Genomic DNA, 15301 nt, shown 5'->3' on the forward strand with positions numbered 1-15301 from the left:
TTTGGGGAGGGAGGGAGAGAATTTAGAACTCAAAAATTTTTTAAATGATCATTTTAAAAATTTTACATGTATTTGGGAAATATTTAATGAAATAAATAATATATATATATTTTTTTAATAGAATGTGAGTTCCTTGAGAGCAGTGCTTTGCACATTGTAAGGGCTTAATGAGTTTTTTTATTCATTCAGTCAGTCAGTCATTATCCAATAGACACTTACCATTATATAAATGACTAACAGATCTCCCATCTGACCCTTCTTCTGAGCTCTAACTGTACCTCCAACTGGCAAGAAAGCCTGGATGTTCCATCAGCACCTCAAATTCTGCCCAAAATGAAATTTATTAACCTTTCCCCAAAAGCCACTCTTCTCTCTTATTTCACTATTTCTGTCAATGATGTCACACACCTTATCGCCCATGTTTGAAACGTGGTGTTGTTTTTGATGCTTACCTCTCTCTCCTAGACTGCTCACGTCCAAATTGTCACTAGTTTATGTTGATTCTACCTCTACAACAACTCTCACAATCACCCCTTTCTCTCTGATCATTATTCAGGTTCTTATTACTTACTGCCTTCCTAGATTTTTGTGATAGCATACTAAAAGATCTTCCCATAGCCATTCTCTCTTCCTTCTCAACCTTTTTTTTGTCATGGACCCCTTTAGAGGTCTAGTGAAGCCTATGAAACCATTCTCAGAGTAATATTCTTGAATGTGTAAAATAAAATATATAGGATTGTAATGAAAACCAATTTTGTTGAAATGGAGTTATCATAATATTTTTAAAATAAGTTCACAGACATAGTCACATTGTTCCTCTGCTCAGAAATTGTCCCTGGCTCCCTATTACACACCCAATGGAGTTCAAAATCCTTTGCCTAACATTCTAGACCCTCTACAATCTGAGACCATTCTATCTTTCCAAACTTATTCCATATTACTCCCCTCCAAGTACTCTATACTCCAACCAAATTGGACTTTTTTCTATCCCTTGCCTTCTCTCTCTGCCTTCCCCCTGCCATGCACTGTTTTTTTCACTTTTACACCTTCGATCATACCATTTTCTGTATCTGGAATGCTCTCCCTCTTCTCTGCCCTTTGTCTGCTCAATTCTTTTCTTTCCTGATAATATACATTTTTATTTATAGTTTTGAGTTCCAAATTTTATCCTCCTTCCCCTCTCCCCTCCCTGAGGTGGTAAGCAATCAGACATGGGTTATACATGTGCAATTATGTAAAACATTACCATACTTGTCATTTTGTACAAGAAAACTTAAATAAAAGAAAAAATGAAAGTGTTCAGTTCTTTCTTTGGAGGTGGAGAGTATGTTTCATCATTAGTCCTTTGGGATTGTCTTGGATCACTGTATTCCTGAGAATAGTTAAGTCATTCACAGTTCTTCATCAAACAATATCGCTATCTCTGTGCACAGCATTCTCTTGGTTTTGCTCACTTCAGTATACATCAATTCATACAAGTCTTTCCAGGTCTTTCTGAAATCATACTGCTTGTCATTTCTTATAGCACAATAATATTCCATCACCATCATATGCCATATCTTGTTTAGCCATTTTCCAACTGATGGGCATTTCTTTGGTTTTCAATTCTTAGCCACCACAAAAAGAGCGGCTAGAAATATTTTTGTACAAATAGGTTGTTTCTCTTTTTTGAGATGCCTTTGGGATATAAACCTAGCAATGGTATTGCTGGATCAAAGAGTATGCACAGTTCTATAGCCCTTTGGGCATAGTTCCAAATTGCTCTCCAGAATGATTGGAGCTTTTCACAACTCCACCAACAATGGATTATACCTGCTCAATTCTTAACTATCTCTCATGATCTAACTCAAATACCACTCCTTCCAGGAAGCTTTCACTGATCCTGCTGATCCATAATGATCTTCCCTTTCATACTTCATATAGAACTGTTCCATACCTTTCTAATGCACTGGTCATGTAATATATTAAAATTCTTAGCATGTGTGTCTTGCCACCCTCCCCCATGAGATCATGCTGTTGTTTGTCCACTTTGGAAGAGGACCAATGACATCACAGGATGATGCCTTGACTTGTGTGTTAATTGGGTTTAAGTAAGGCAGAGTTGCACAAAGTCATTAATGTTACTCTCTTTTCCATAGACACCAAAGTCCAGTGGCAAGACAAAACTCAAAACAGCTAGTGATAGCCCAGGATACAGTGGATGACCTTGGCATCTTTGATGTCTGACCAAGCTCCAAGCACCTGCTTCAGTCGCCTTCATGACCCTTAAAACAGATTGTTCTCATCTTCCCATTCCACTGAAGGAAGTCTTCACATGCTTGGGGTAGACATCCCCCTAACTCACTGATGGTTTGAGGCCTGTCGATGAAACTGTAAACTCCATGAAAATAAGGACTTGTCTTATCTAAATTTTGTATCTTTATAACCCAGCTCAGGATTTCATTCTGTATACAAGGTGTTTGATGTATCTCTGTTGAACTGAATTGAATGATCAAAGAAATGTTTTAGGAAGGTTAATTTGAGATTGAAGTACATAATGGATTGGGAAAATGGAAAATTTAGAGTCTGGAGTGCTCTAGGAGGCCAGTTAGAATTATTAATCCAGGCATGAGATGATAATGATACTACACATTTAAATGGAAAAAGAGACTTTAAGAAAATCATGGGCCTTAGTGACTTGGGGCCTTGGGATGAGGGGAATCATTTAGTTTCAAGCTTAAGTGATTAGGAGAATGATGATTCTATTAGTAGAAATAGGAAAATGGTTGAGAGAAGGAGGAGTTGATTTGGGCAACAAAGATGATAAGTTCAATTTCAGATGTGTTGAGCCTAAAGTCATAGCAGAGTCAAATGGAAATGTCCATCAGCGCAGGGAACCAACTTTAGAATGGAAGCCACTGCTTCCTTTATCCAAAGTGCAAAATAATCTCAGTAACTCCTCATTTAGGGGACAAGGGGAATGGAAAGGGAAATGAGCCTTCTAAGAATTTTCAAGATAACTGGAACTTACCCTTTCAAAGGTAAACTTTTTCTAAATGTTTTTTCATTAAAATCTTTTATAAGATTGTAGAAATTAGAATTGGAAGAGACCTTAGAGATAATTTTCTATATCCATTCCTTCCTCCAGGGACTTTTTATCATACCTACCTATTGGGCTATCACTGGTCAAAACACCTGTTTGGGGGCTTGCATTCTGCCTTTCTTCTGATTGGCTCCTAATAATCTGCTATGATTTGATAAATCAGAAAACTAAGGTTGTCAGAATCTTATGTAAATTAGAATTAAAATGCTGAATGTTAGCCTGAGGAGTAAATGTAAGACTTAGTAGAAGGGTTTTGTGACTACCCTTTCTTTAGCTCAACTATTTTTTACTTGCTTCCTGATTCTTTGTTGGTTGAGACTGATATATACATCTGACTTTTGGATGTCTGGGCGTGCACCAAGTTCCCCTCAAGTACTGGAAATTCCCTCAGAATGGACCTCTGAGAAGGGAAAGATAACTGGTCAGAGTAAAGAAGACAAGGTTAGGAAAGAAGTTCTCCCCCTTCCCCCAGTGTAGTGTGGCTGAAGGAAAAAATAAGCTCTTCTCACAAAAGGGAGACTATGACTTGTTGGAAAGGAGAAATTGAATTGTAAGGAAGAACAGGGTGGAAAGTATCACCTTAGAAAGAGCGGGAAAGGGGAGCACTCCCTGCTGCCTTTTGTGAGTCACTGTTTTTCTGCCTCCCTCTGTTTTTTCCCTCCATTCTCAGTCATGTATTTAGTTTTTAGTTTATGAGAAAGGAACAACTTAGCCCACCACCACCACCACCAAGTCACAATCTCCACTGCACGGAATGTTCAGTGGTTTCACTGGGGACTCTCATATGCCTTGAGATGGTGAGGTAGAGGTGGAAGTGTCCATATATGGTGCACATTTTCACTTCCCAGCAATGGCTCATCTGCTCGTGCATTATTTATCTCCAACCTGTACTTAAGGCACAAGTCAAAGGTGCCGAATTCTAGCCCTGGTTGAAAATCTCTTTTTCATTTGTTTACCCTCCTGTGAAGTTTAGATATAACCAGTTTAAATTATCTTGCTGGGGAAAGGGCAGGAAGAAAGGAAGAAGGAAAGTTCGGGTCTTGAGTGTTTGCCTGAAAGCCAACTCCAACAGAGGTATGAGCACCAGCGGGCCCCAGATCAGAAGGCAGAGTCCTGTGAGCTTGTGTTTTCAGAAATCAACAAAACGTGCCATTCCCTGGAAAGGGAATTTAAAGAAAAAAAAACCAGTAACAATAACAAACATTTACTAAGTACTGTGCCAGGTGCCAGGGGTTCAAAGTATAGTTTGGGTTTGTTTTTAATGTCACAGTTACAGGGTTTACAATCCATGAGACCAAAAAAAAAATAGACCAGAAAATTATTTAGCCTTGTTTACCTCATTCCAGAAACTGAAAGCCAAATAACACTGTAAGACTTGTTACTGATAATCATACCTTCCTTTTATGTGGTCTCTTTCTTTTGAAGAGCTCAAACTGCCTTCTTCCTCCCTCTAGTATCTCATCATCTTCGCAGTTCTGTGAAGATGGTAGTAGAGAAAAAATAGGACATTCTCGTTATACCACCCCCCCAGTTTATAAAAGGGAAAACTGAGGCACAGAGAAATTTTAAAAGATCACCCAGAATAACAACTGTGAGTCAGTCATCTCCAAAACTGAAACAGGGCTCTCCTATTCCCCATCGTAATAAACCATCGTTATAATTTATAGAGAATTTCCCTCAAAACAAGCCTGTGAGGTAGGTACTAGTACAAATATTTTTATCCCCATCTTACAAATTCAAGGAGGCCCATAGAGGGTCACAGAATCATGGAATTTGAGAGTTGAAAGGGTCAGTAACATCTATCTAGTCCAACTTCACATACAAAAGACATTCCCACTATAATATACCCTGCAAGTGGGTCACCCTTGTCCCTGATGGAGAAACTATCAGTTCTGAAGCAGCCTGTTCCATTTTTAGACATCCCTAATTATTAGGAAGTTGTTATTTTTTCCTGATAACAAGACTTAATTAGCCCTATTTGAAAATTCTGCCCATTGTTCCATGTTCTACCCCAGTAACAAAATGTCTAAACAGTCTTCAACATGATATCCCCTGCAAATACTTGAAAACAGATATCACCTCCTCTCTCTTCAGGCTAAACCTTCAATTTTCCTTCAGCTGATCCTCACATAGCACAGACTTAAGGCCATTTTCTTCACCCTCCTAGGTGTCCTCCCCTCTATGCTTCTCCAGATTATCTGTGTCCTTAAACTGTGACTCCCAGAATTGAACAAAATATTCCAGATGAGGTCTGACAAGAGTAGAGTAGAGTGGAACATGCTAAAAGTCATACCTCTTTTTAATGTCACGTAATATATTATATCCATTATAATCCAAGATGGATGGAGAATTAAGAGGTACTTTGGGGATCATGTTAAACATCCTCATTTTGCAGAAGAAGAAATCTAGGTCCCAAGAGTTTAAGTAATTTAGGATCATAATAAATCAGTCAATAAACATTTATTAAGAGCCTACTGTGTATCAGGCACTTGTACTAAGAACAGGGGGGTACAACTGGATCATAGATTTAGAGCTGGGGAATTCCCCTAGAGTCCTTTGTCCAGTTCCCTCGATTTTTATAAATAAGGAAACAAGGGGGAAACTAGGTGGTGCAGTGGATAAAGCATCAGCCTGGGTTTGGGGAGGACCTGAGTTCAAAATCTGGCTTCAGACACTTGACACTTACTAGCTGTGTGACCCTGGGCAAGTCACTTAACCCTCATTGCCCTGAAAATAAATAAATAAATGAATGAATAAATAAATAAATAAGGAAACAAGTCTAGAGAGATTAAGTGACTTGTCCAAACCACATAAATAGCAAGTAGCTGAACTGGTATTTAATTCAGGGCTTTTTTTTTCCAAAAGGAGATTCTTCTTTGTTTTACTAGTACTATTCCAACCTTCATTGATTTGCAATCTGTCTTTTTTTTTTTTCAACATTTCTAAACAATTATCCTGCATGACTTCCAGGAAATGCAATAGTCAGAATCTTTTTTTTTTCTCCACAGGTTTTGGAGAAACCAAATAATCCCTAAATTTTCTTTCCTTGCCCTGTCTTCCAGGTCCATCATTTCTATCTGTCTCTGTCTTTGTCTCTCCAAATATATATACATGTGTGTGCATGTATGTATATGTATATATTGTGTAAATGTGTATATGTGTTTGTGTGTATGTATATACATACATACTATACATATCGCATACATATTTATTTATTTATTTTCCCATGATTTTTTTTCTGATTGTTTAATTTCCAGGCTTATTTTTCTCCTTTTTTCTTGTTGCCTTCTCTCATGTTGTCCTCCAATGAAATTCATTTATTGTGAAACTATTTTAATAGTTTCTATGGATATTGCAAACTATTGAGTTTCATAATCATAGTGTCCCTGAAATGTTTAGTTGCACTCAACTCCCTCTTTACTTAATTTTGAGATATTTTTGCCATTTTCATTTCTGCCTTCAGTTCCTTGAGTGTGCTTATTATCCATCATATTTTGTCCTGGGGGATTTTATTGTTGGTGTTGCTTGAATATATTTCTCTAATAGAGTTTCTAGATTCTCTTAATACTCTGGGACTTTTTAAAAAAAAATGTATACCCAAGTGTTCTTCATTCACTCATTTCTTTCAATGTTTCTAAAAATTATTTTCTTTGAAGGTTATGGTAGTTTTGCTCCTTTGAGGATATTTCAGTTGCTATTATGCTATTATTGAGAATATCTATTCTGAGATCTCTCACTCCTCCATCTTCCTCGAAGCCATCCAGGCCATCTCACTCCAAAGTCAATGCTGTTTCCAATACTCATGTTATCTCTCAGGAGGAAAAAGAAAGAGTCCCATATAGGTAAACTTTGGAATACAACTAAAACAATAGACACAAATCTCTATGATTTCCCCTAATTAGCAGCTGTCAACATATCTAGAATTTTTCAAAATTATTCTAAACATTATATTCCAGGAATCAACTTCAATTGGTCTAGTGAAAATGTAAGTGACTGGAAAACAAGAAAAGTATATCCTAATCCTTGTTCTGATACTAAAGAGTTATTTGTCACCAATCATGCACCTTACCTCTCTTAGCTCTATTTAACAAATATTTCTTAAGCACTTAATATGTATGAGGGACTGTGATAAGAACAGGAATGTAAGAATGAAAAAAGCACACCAAATTAAAGGATAACATGTCCCTACCTCCCAAAGGGGTACCAAAACTATCTTAAGGACCTGGAAAGACTTAAGTGGAGTGCTGCTGAGTGAAGTGAGAGAACCAGGAGAACATGTAACACAGTAACAGCAACATTGTGTGTGATCAGCTGTGATAGACGTAGCTCTTCTCAGCAATACAATGATCCAAGACAATTCCAAAGAACTCATGATGGAAAGAAAATGTTCTCCACATCCAAAAAAAAAAAAAACTGTGGATCTGAATGCATATCGAATCATACTGTTTCAACTTTGTTTGTGTTTGTGTTTTTTCTTTTTTGAGTTTTTTTCCCTTTTGTTCTGATTCTTCTTTCAACAACATGGACTAATGCAGAAATATGTTTAATGTGATTATACATATATAATCCATATCAGATTGGCTTTCTCTCTTGGGGAGGGGAGAGGGAAGGGAGGGAGGGAGAAAAATTTAGAACTGAAAATCTTATGAAAATAAAACAAAAAAAACTATTAAACAAGGAATAGGGTATATACAAATATATAACTATAGTCAGGTGATGCAATGGATAGAGTGCACAACTTGGAATTAGGAAGACCTGATTTCAAATCCTGATTCAGACACTAACTGTGCCACTCTAGGCAAGCCACTTAGACTCTCTCTGTCTTAGTTTCCTCATCTGTGAAATGGGAAAATAACAGCACTTGCTTCCCAGGATCATTGTGATTATACAATGAGATCATATTTGTAAAGCATTTGGCAAACCTTGCCACACTATAGAAATGCTTGTTGTTGTCGTTGTTCTTATACTGTGCTTAAAGCTAGAAAATTACCAAGTACAAAAAAGTCAATGAGAGAGTATTGAAAGAACTGAGTACTGGGAATCAGAGAAGCTCTCGTAGAAGAAATAGTCCTTGGAAAAGGGGAAGGATATCAGTAGATGAACTTGGAAGGGTCCATTCCAGGAATGTAAGATGTCATGTGCTTGTGACAGAATGAGACTGGGAAACAATGAGTAGTTTGGCTGAAGTGGAGAAAATTGAAAGGAAGTGGTTTAGCTGAGTGTATAAAGGTAAGAACCCTGAAAGTAGGTTGGAGAAATGGGCTGGAGCCAAATTTTGAATTGCTTGGAATGCCAGGGTATGGATAAATATTCACAGATGATGGGAAACTATTGAGCAGAAGGAGTAAAGTGGTCAGACTTATGATTGAAGATTACTTTCACAGTAAATGGCAAAGGGATAGATTGGAAACAGGGAAACCAATTAGAAGGATACTATAGTGAGTCAGGCAAAAGATGTGGGAGATTCAGAGTGGTGGTGGTGGAAGTGGAAGGAAGGGAATGGAAGAAAAAGATACTACAGAGGCAGAAGTGACAGGAGTGGATGCTAGGAAGTAAGGAAGAGGGATCTCATGGTTCCAAGCCTGACTGACTTGCGGAATGCTGGTGACATGAGTAGAAATAGAAAAGTTGGAAGGAAGTGCCAGATCTAAAGAGAAAAATAATGGTTCAATTTTGGACATATTGAATTTGAGGTTCTGGCATAGCAGCCAAGTGGAGATGCCCAGGAGATAACTGGAAATGCAGATAAAGGTTGGGACTACATGGATAAATCTTGACATCAGTGGGTTCAAAACCTGGCTCTACCACTTGCTCATTGAGTGATTTTAGACAAATTGTTAAATATCTCTGTCTTTTAATTTCCTCATTTCCAAAATGGGCAAAATCAATACTTAACCTACCTACCTCCACAAGGTTGTTATGATGCTCAAATAAAGTACTGTGTAATTTTTCTTTGTAATTCAATTCAATTAAACTAGCATTTATTGTGTTTCCTATGAGCCAGGAAATGTACAAACCATAGAACTGATGTGGCTTGCATGTTTTTCTGGTAATCATTGTACCAGTCACTGTACCAAGATTCATCATCATCACTGGTCAGGGGACAGAGGGCAAAGGAAACTAAGATCCAAAAAGATGGTGGCAAAATCAACATTTTAAATCAGAAACCCATTCAGAAAAGGTAAGTCAGGACAGATAATAAATCTATCCTACAAAGAAGAGCCTATCTAACAATGACTCAGTCCTTGCCTAGGAGATGTCTATACTTGAAGGACCCTTTGTCTGTGTGAAAGAAGGGAGAGGTAACACCAACAGATGAGCTGAAATTATGCATGCTAGGGGCAGCTAGGTGGCACAGTGGATAGAGCACTGGCCCTGGATTCAGGAGGACCTGAGTTCAAATCCAAACCTCAGACACTTGACACTTAAGTGACCCTGGGCAAGTCACTTAACCCCAACTGCCTCTCCCCCCACAAAAAAAAATAAATAAATAAATAAAGCATGCTACCTGTAGTACCACTTCAGGGCTTAAGGGATCTTTAGAATAGAAAGGCAAGGCTTCCCCAATTTAGTCATCAACCATTAGCAAATCTTAAAAGGTTGACATCCCAGTAGAGTGCCACATACATGACATTTTCTCTAAGGCTCATGGGGATTCCCCCAGATCACTCTAAATCCCTTAGTAACTTTCTGGTCATTCCCCACCCTTAGTGAACATAATAGTTTGGGGAAAATCAAAAACATTAATTCTTAGAAAGAGGATGGAACTCTGAACCAGACGATGAAAAGAAGCCAGGAATAAGCAGTGGCAAGTAAAGCAAGGCCCTAGAGAGAACAAAGAAATGGAAACCCTAAAGCAGAGGAGAGAAGGAGAAAGAAGGGACTGTCCAAGTCTAGAAAGGTAATAGACCCATTCTACTCAAATGATTAATAAGTATTTATTAAGTATTTGCTATATGCTGGGCTCTATGTTAGGTGCTGGGATACCAAAAAAAAAAAATGGAGCAGTCTTTTCTCTCAAGTTATCTTCAGTCTACTGGGGAAAACAACATGAACATATACAAATATAATCAGAAAAAAATGCAAAATAAATATAAAGTAAACTAGGGAGGGTCAGGATCAAGAAAAGTTGTGAGGATCAGGAAAAGTTTCAAGTAGAAGGTAGTCCTTGAGTCTTGGGGGAAATGAGGGATTCTGCAAAGAGAAGATAAGGGAGTTAATTCCAGGCATGGGGAACAGTCAGTACAAAGACACTAAGACAGGAAATGGAATGTTCCATGTGAGGAACAACAGCAAGGTTAGTTTGGTTAGACCACAGAACTCCCACAGAATTTGGAAAGAGAAATCATATATAATGAGAATGAAAAGGTAAGATGAGGTCAAGCTAAAAATTTTAAAAGTCAATGAGGGGGCAGCTAGATGGTGCAGCCCTGGATTCAGGAGGACCTAAGTTCAAATCTGGCCTCAGACACTTGACACTTACTAGCTGTGTGACCCTGGGCAAGTCACTTAACCCTCATTGCCCCACAAAAAAAAAGTCAATGAGAGTAGTTTAAAGTTTATACTAGAGGCAATAGGGAGCCATGGGAATTTATTGGGTAGAGGAGTGAAATGGTCAGACCAGTGCTTAAGGAAAAATCACTTTGGTGGCACTGTAGAAGAATCAGAGTGAGGAGAGATTAGAATGGAGAGACTGATTAGGAATACAATGCATTAGTCTAAGCGAGAGATGATGAGGGCCTGAACTAAATCAGTAGCATGTGATTAGAGAAAAAGCAATAGATATGAGAGAAGTTGCAGAGGCAAGATTTGGCAACTCATTAAATATAAAGGGTAAGAGAGAGTGAAAAGTCACAAGGATGATACCAAGTTTGTGGATGTCAGTAACTGGAAAGGATAGTAGTACCCCTGATAGAAATAGGGAATTTTAAGAAGAGGGATGGATTTAAATGGAAAGAATGTATATTCTGTTTTGGACAAGTTGTGTTTTAAATGCCTTTGGGATGTACAGTTTAAATGTACAATAGACAGTGATGTAAAGCTAGAGCTCAGGAGAAAAACTAGGACTGAATATATAGATCTGGGAGTCATCTTCATAGAGGTGATCATTAAACCCAAGAAAGTTGATAAGGTTGCCAAAAGAGAGAATAGAGAAAGAAAAAAGAAGACCCAGAACAGTTTTGGGGTACAACCACCATCAGGAAAATGTGATATGGATAATGAGTCAGCAAAGGAGACCAAGAAGTTGAACACACAGGAGGAGAAACAATAGAGGGTACATACACGAAAACCCAGAGAAGAGAACATCCATCCAGAAAAAGGAAGTGGCCAATGGTGTCAAATGCTTGGGAAAGGTCAAGAAGGGTGAGGAATGAGAAAAGACCATCAAATTTGGATTTCAAAAGATCCCTGGTAACCTCGTAGAAAACAATGTCAGTTGAGTGGTGAGATGGGAAGCTTACAAAAGTGCCTGTCTTGGGGGCAGCTGGGTGGCTCAGTGGATAAAGCACTGGCCCTGGATTCAGGAGGACCTGAGTTCAAATCTGGTCCTCAGACAGTTGACACTTACTAGCTGTGTGACCCTGGGCAAGTCATTTAACCTTCATTGCCCTGAAAAAAAAAAGTCTGTCTCCCCAAACCTTAAAAAAATCACTTCACTACTATCCTCTCAAGCTATCATCCTATATTGCTCCTCTTTTTCTCAGCTAAATTCTTTTTAAAAGTTGCTTACACTTGTTGCCTCTACTTCTCTTTTTACTTACTTCTCACCTCTTTGCATTTTTGTAGGCAGTGGGAAAGGAACTAGCAGATAGAACCAAAGAAAATGAAGATTAAAGGGAGAAAAGACCACATTAGAATGGGACAATAAACTGGAGAAGACAGTAAGAATAAGGGCATTCGGAGAGGCTTTGGCAAGAAGAACCATCTCAATAGAAATGGAAATAAAAGAAGAGAGACTGTTCAACAATGTCAAGGGTATTTGAAATGAAGAGAAGTTCTCTATTTTGTCAGTAAAATATGAGGCAAGATATTCAGCTGAGAGGGTGGTAGGATAAGATGATATGAGAAGCCTGGGGAGCAAAGTTCCCTCTATGCTGCCTATGTGTAGCCAATGAGAAGCTGAATTGTTGCTGTGCAGCTGAAATGTTCTTTTAAAAACATTACTGTGGACAGCTAGGTGGTTCTAATCAGAACACCCGTCCTATAGTCAGATATGAGCTCAGATATTTAACACTTACTAGCTGTGTGACCTTGGGCAAGTCACTTAACCCCACCTGGTGCCTCATGTACCAAAAAACAAACAACAACAAAAATTACTGGTTCTAAGTCACTATTTGCACATTTGTTTTTGTTTTCCTTTCCCAAAGGAAGGGAAATACATATCCTAATTAATTTATGAACAGTCATTGGGTACAATTAGGTCATGTGATCTTATCTGACCAGTGGGCATCAAATAGGCAGCCTTTCTATTTTCAAATTAATGGGAAAGCCATGGCTGGTTGGAACAATTGTTTAACTAGAGTCATCTAGAGGCAGAAATCTGAAGTTATATAAGATAGATTCAAAACCCTATAAGAAGGTGCCATGACTGACTATCAGAAAAGAAAAGGAAAAATAACCTTGTGAATAGTAACTAATGATGCGAACATTCTAATAAAATTGTACTAAATTTTGCTGTACCATTCAATTAATAAATAAAATCAAAAGTATATACATGTTTGATTTTCATTGAATATATTTGAACTGTGTATATTATCCCTCCCCCCAAAAAAACTTTAAAGTGCTGCACATTGATCATGTAAAATTTTTCTGCTCAGAACAATAGCAGGTCTGGTAGCTGGAAACAGACAGACAGACAAACAAACAGGAGAGAGAAGGGAGAGAAGAGAGAAGAAAGGAGACAGAGAGAGAAACATAGAGAGAGAAGACAGAGAGAGAAGAGACAGAGAGAGACAGAGAGAAACATTGAAACATTGTTGAGATGTTTGTAATAGTGGGAGAGTGGGAGAATAACTTATAAAGGAGTAGAAGAATTATTTGTCTCAAAATCACAAGTACCCAGTTCAAATTAGATTACACCAATACATAGTGGACTCAATTGGCTTAGAAGGATGATTTTTTTCTGACTCTTAGTTAGCAAGAGAGAGCTGCGTGACCCTGAGCAAGCCACTTCACCCTGTTTGCCTCAGTTCCTCATCTGTAAAATGAGCTGGAGAAGGAAATGGCAAACCACTCCGAGATCTTGGACAAGAAACCTCAAATGCCGATGCAAAGAGTCGGACAGGACTGAAATGCCTGAACAATTACAACAACAAAGGAATAATGGAACCAGATGTTGGGAGTAATCAAAGTTAGCTTGATAACTCAAATTCACATCTGAGTGTGAATGGTCTGAGGGTGATAGAATGAAGGTATTCAAAAGGGGGACAGCATGTTCTTTTCCCCCTTTCCCACCCTACATCTTCCCCCCTCCACCCCAAAAAAACCCTCTTTTCCTCAAGAGGACAACAGTGGAGGAAACAACCCCCACAGACCAGCAGAATAAAACAAAAAGCAAAAGCCCAGTATGTGCAGGCTAAGAGGGCCTTGCACTGTAGTGGAGTCCTAGATAGCTAGAGCCCAGGCTGCAAGGCATCTTCATCACCTGCAATGTGAAGGAGCGCAATTGCAAGTATGAAGATGACCTGTATGGGATAAAGAAATTTGTAAACAGGAATACGCATCCATCTGGAAATAGGAGGGAAGAGGAAGATTAACACAGAAGCCTCTTTGAAGGAAGAAGTCAGTGAGATTCAGGCATCCATATAACTGAGATGAAGACAATTCCACTCAGTGGAAAGTGGAGGACATAATGTGCTCTTCATTAGAATGCTCAGCATAGAACCTGAGAAACTGTTATATCTCTTCCTAAAGGATACATGTACACTACTAAGAAGAAAGTTCGGATTGCTCTGCTCATGTTGCCATTATTTGACATATGCAAAGCTTCCTTGCAGGATATAAAAAAATATACTGAAGCCTTCCTGAAACCTTGGTTTTGAAGACTCAAGTAAAGGGGCATTCCAGATTATTTACAAAGTATGGGGGGGGGAAAATCATATGCACAAAGAAAATGTCAATAAAGAACTGGCAGGAATAGTGGGCTGCCTGAATCCTGAAAATGCAGCAGTAATCCCCAGTGCATTATTGTGATAGAAATCATTGACGCTATCTGTTGCCTGAGAGCTGTGCACGAATACATGTTCAGAAAATACAACCTTCAGGAAAGTGGTTATAAGAGAAGTCTCAGGAAAACCCTGCCCAGGCTTCACAAGTAAGAAATGGGAAAGAAACAAAACTGGAGTTTGGAAATACAGATAAGGAGAATCTCAAGTCAATGTGACACAGCAGCAGAAGAAAAGGTAATCCAAGGAGGGAGTATAGTATAGTAAAGAAAAGGAGCTGAAGAGCCCTCTTTCTGAGATGCAGGTGGAAAATTAAAAAGAAAAAAAAATCCATGTGAAATTGGAAGCCAAGTTACAGAAGGATCTAAATCAAATGAAGAAGGTGACCTGGTCTTAGAGAAAAATTAAGCAGGTGAGGCAGGAAGAGATTAAAGGAAAGGCCTAAGTCAAAGATGGGCACAAACTAACCTGTCCAATTTGAGAATGTTATTGGGTAATGAAACTGGCTTTGAAGATAAATTTAATCTGGTTTTTCAAAGTTATGGAAATATTAGAAATATAAAGCCATATTTTGTAAGCACTATTTGCTGAATCAATGGTGAACAAAATATTGTGTTCATGCTCCCACAGGAAATGATTAATTGGTTAAATTAGATTCTCCCAAGGTAGTTTTCATCATCTAAACTGGAAATAGTTTGTTGGCAACATCCTAAAATTTTTTTTAAATGTTTGCATGCTATTAGCAGAATCATTTTGGGAAATAGGGGGAAATTCCAGCCAATGACCTACTTCAAGAAAGAAGGTCCTCTTATGGTTTAAATGCAAGGAATTCAAAATCCCTCTGAACTTTGTTAAAATATCTCAGAGCACATTCACCTAGAAAGTACCTTATCTGTTAAACAGTGCCATAAAGTTAGGTCCCCTTTATACACTAATTTTGAAAGCTTTAGACAGAGAGACTTGCTTTATTTTTAAAGTTTTTTAGATCTCCTTTCAGATTTATTTCTATATTTTGCTAATACCTGAATGTGATATATATTACATGAGTACATCT

General features: G+C 38.2%; 1 pseudogene; it reads left to right on the top strand.

Moving 5' to 3' along the window:
- Positions 1–8536: 8536 nt before the first annotated feature.
- Positions 8537–14655, top strand: LOC122754718 (annotated as a pseudogene).
- The last annotated feature ends 646 nt before the right edge of the window (positions 14656–15301 follow it).

The sequence above is a fragment of the Dromiciops gliroides genome, chromosome 4, assembly GCF_019393635.1.
Source record: "Dromiciops gliroides isolate mDroGli1 chromosome 4, mDroGli1.pri, whole genome shotgun sequence".
Classification (NCBI taxonomy): Eukaryota; Metazoa; Chordata; class Mammalia; order Microbiotheria; family Microbiotheriidae; genus Dromiciops; species Dromiciops gliroides.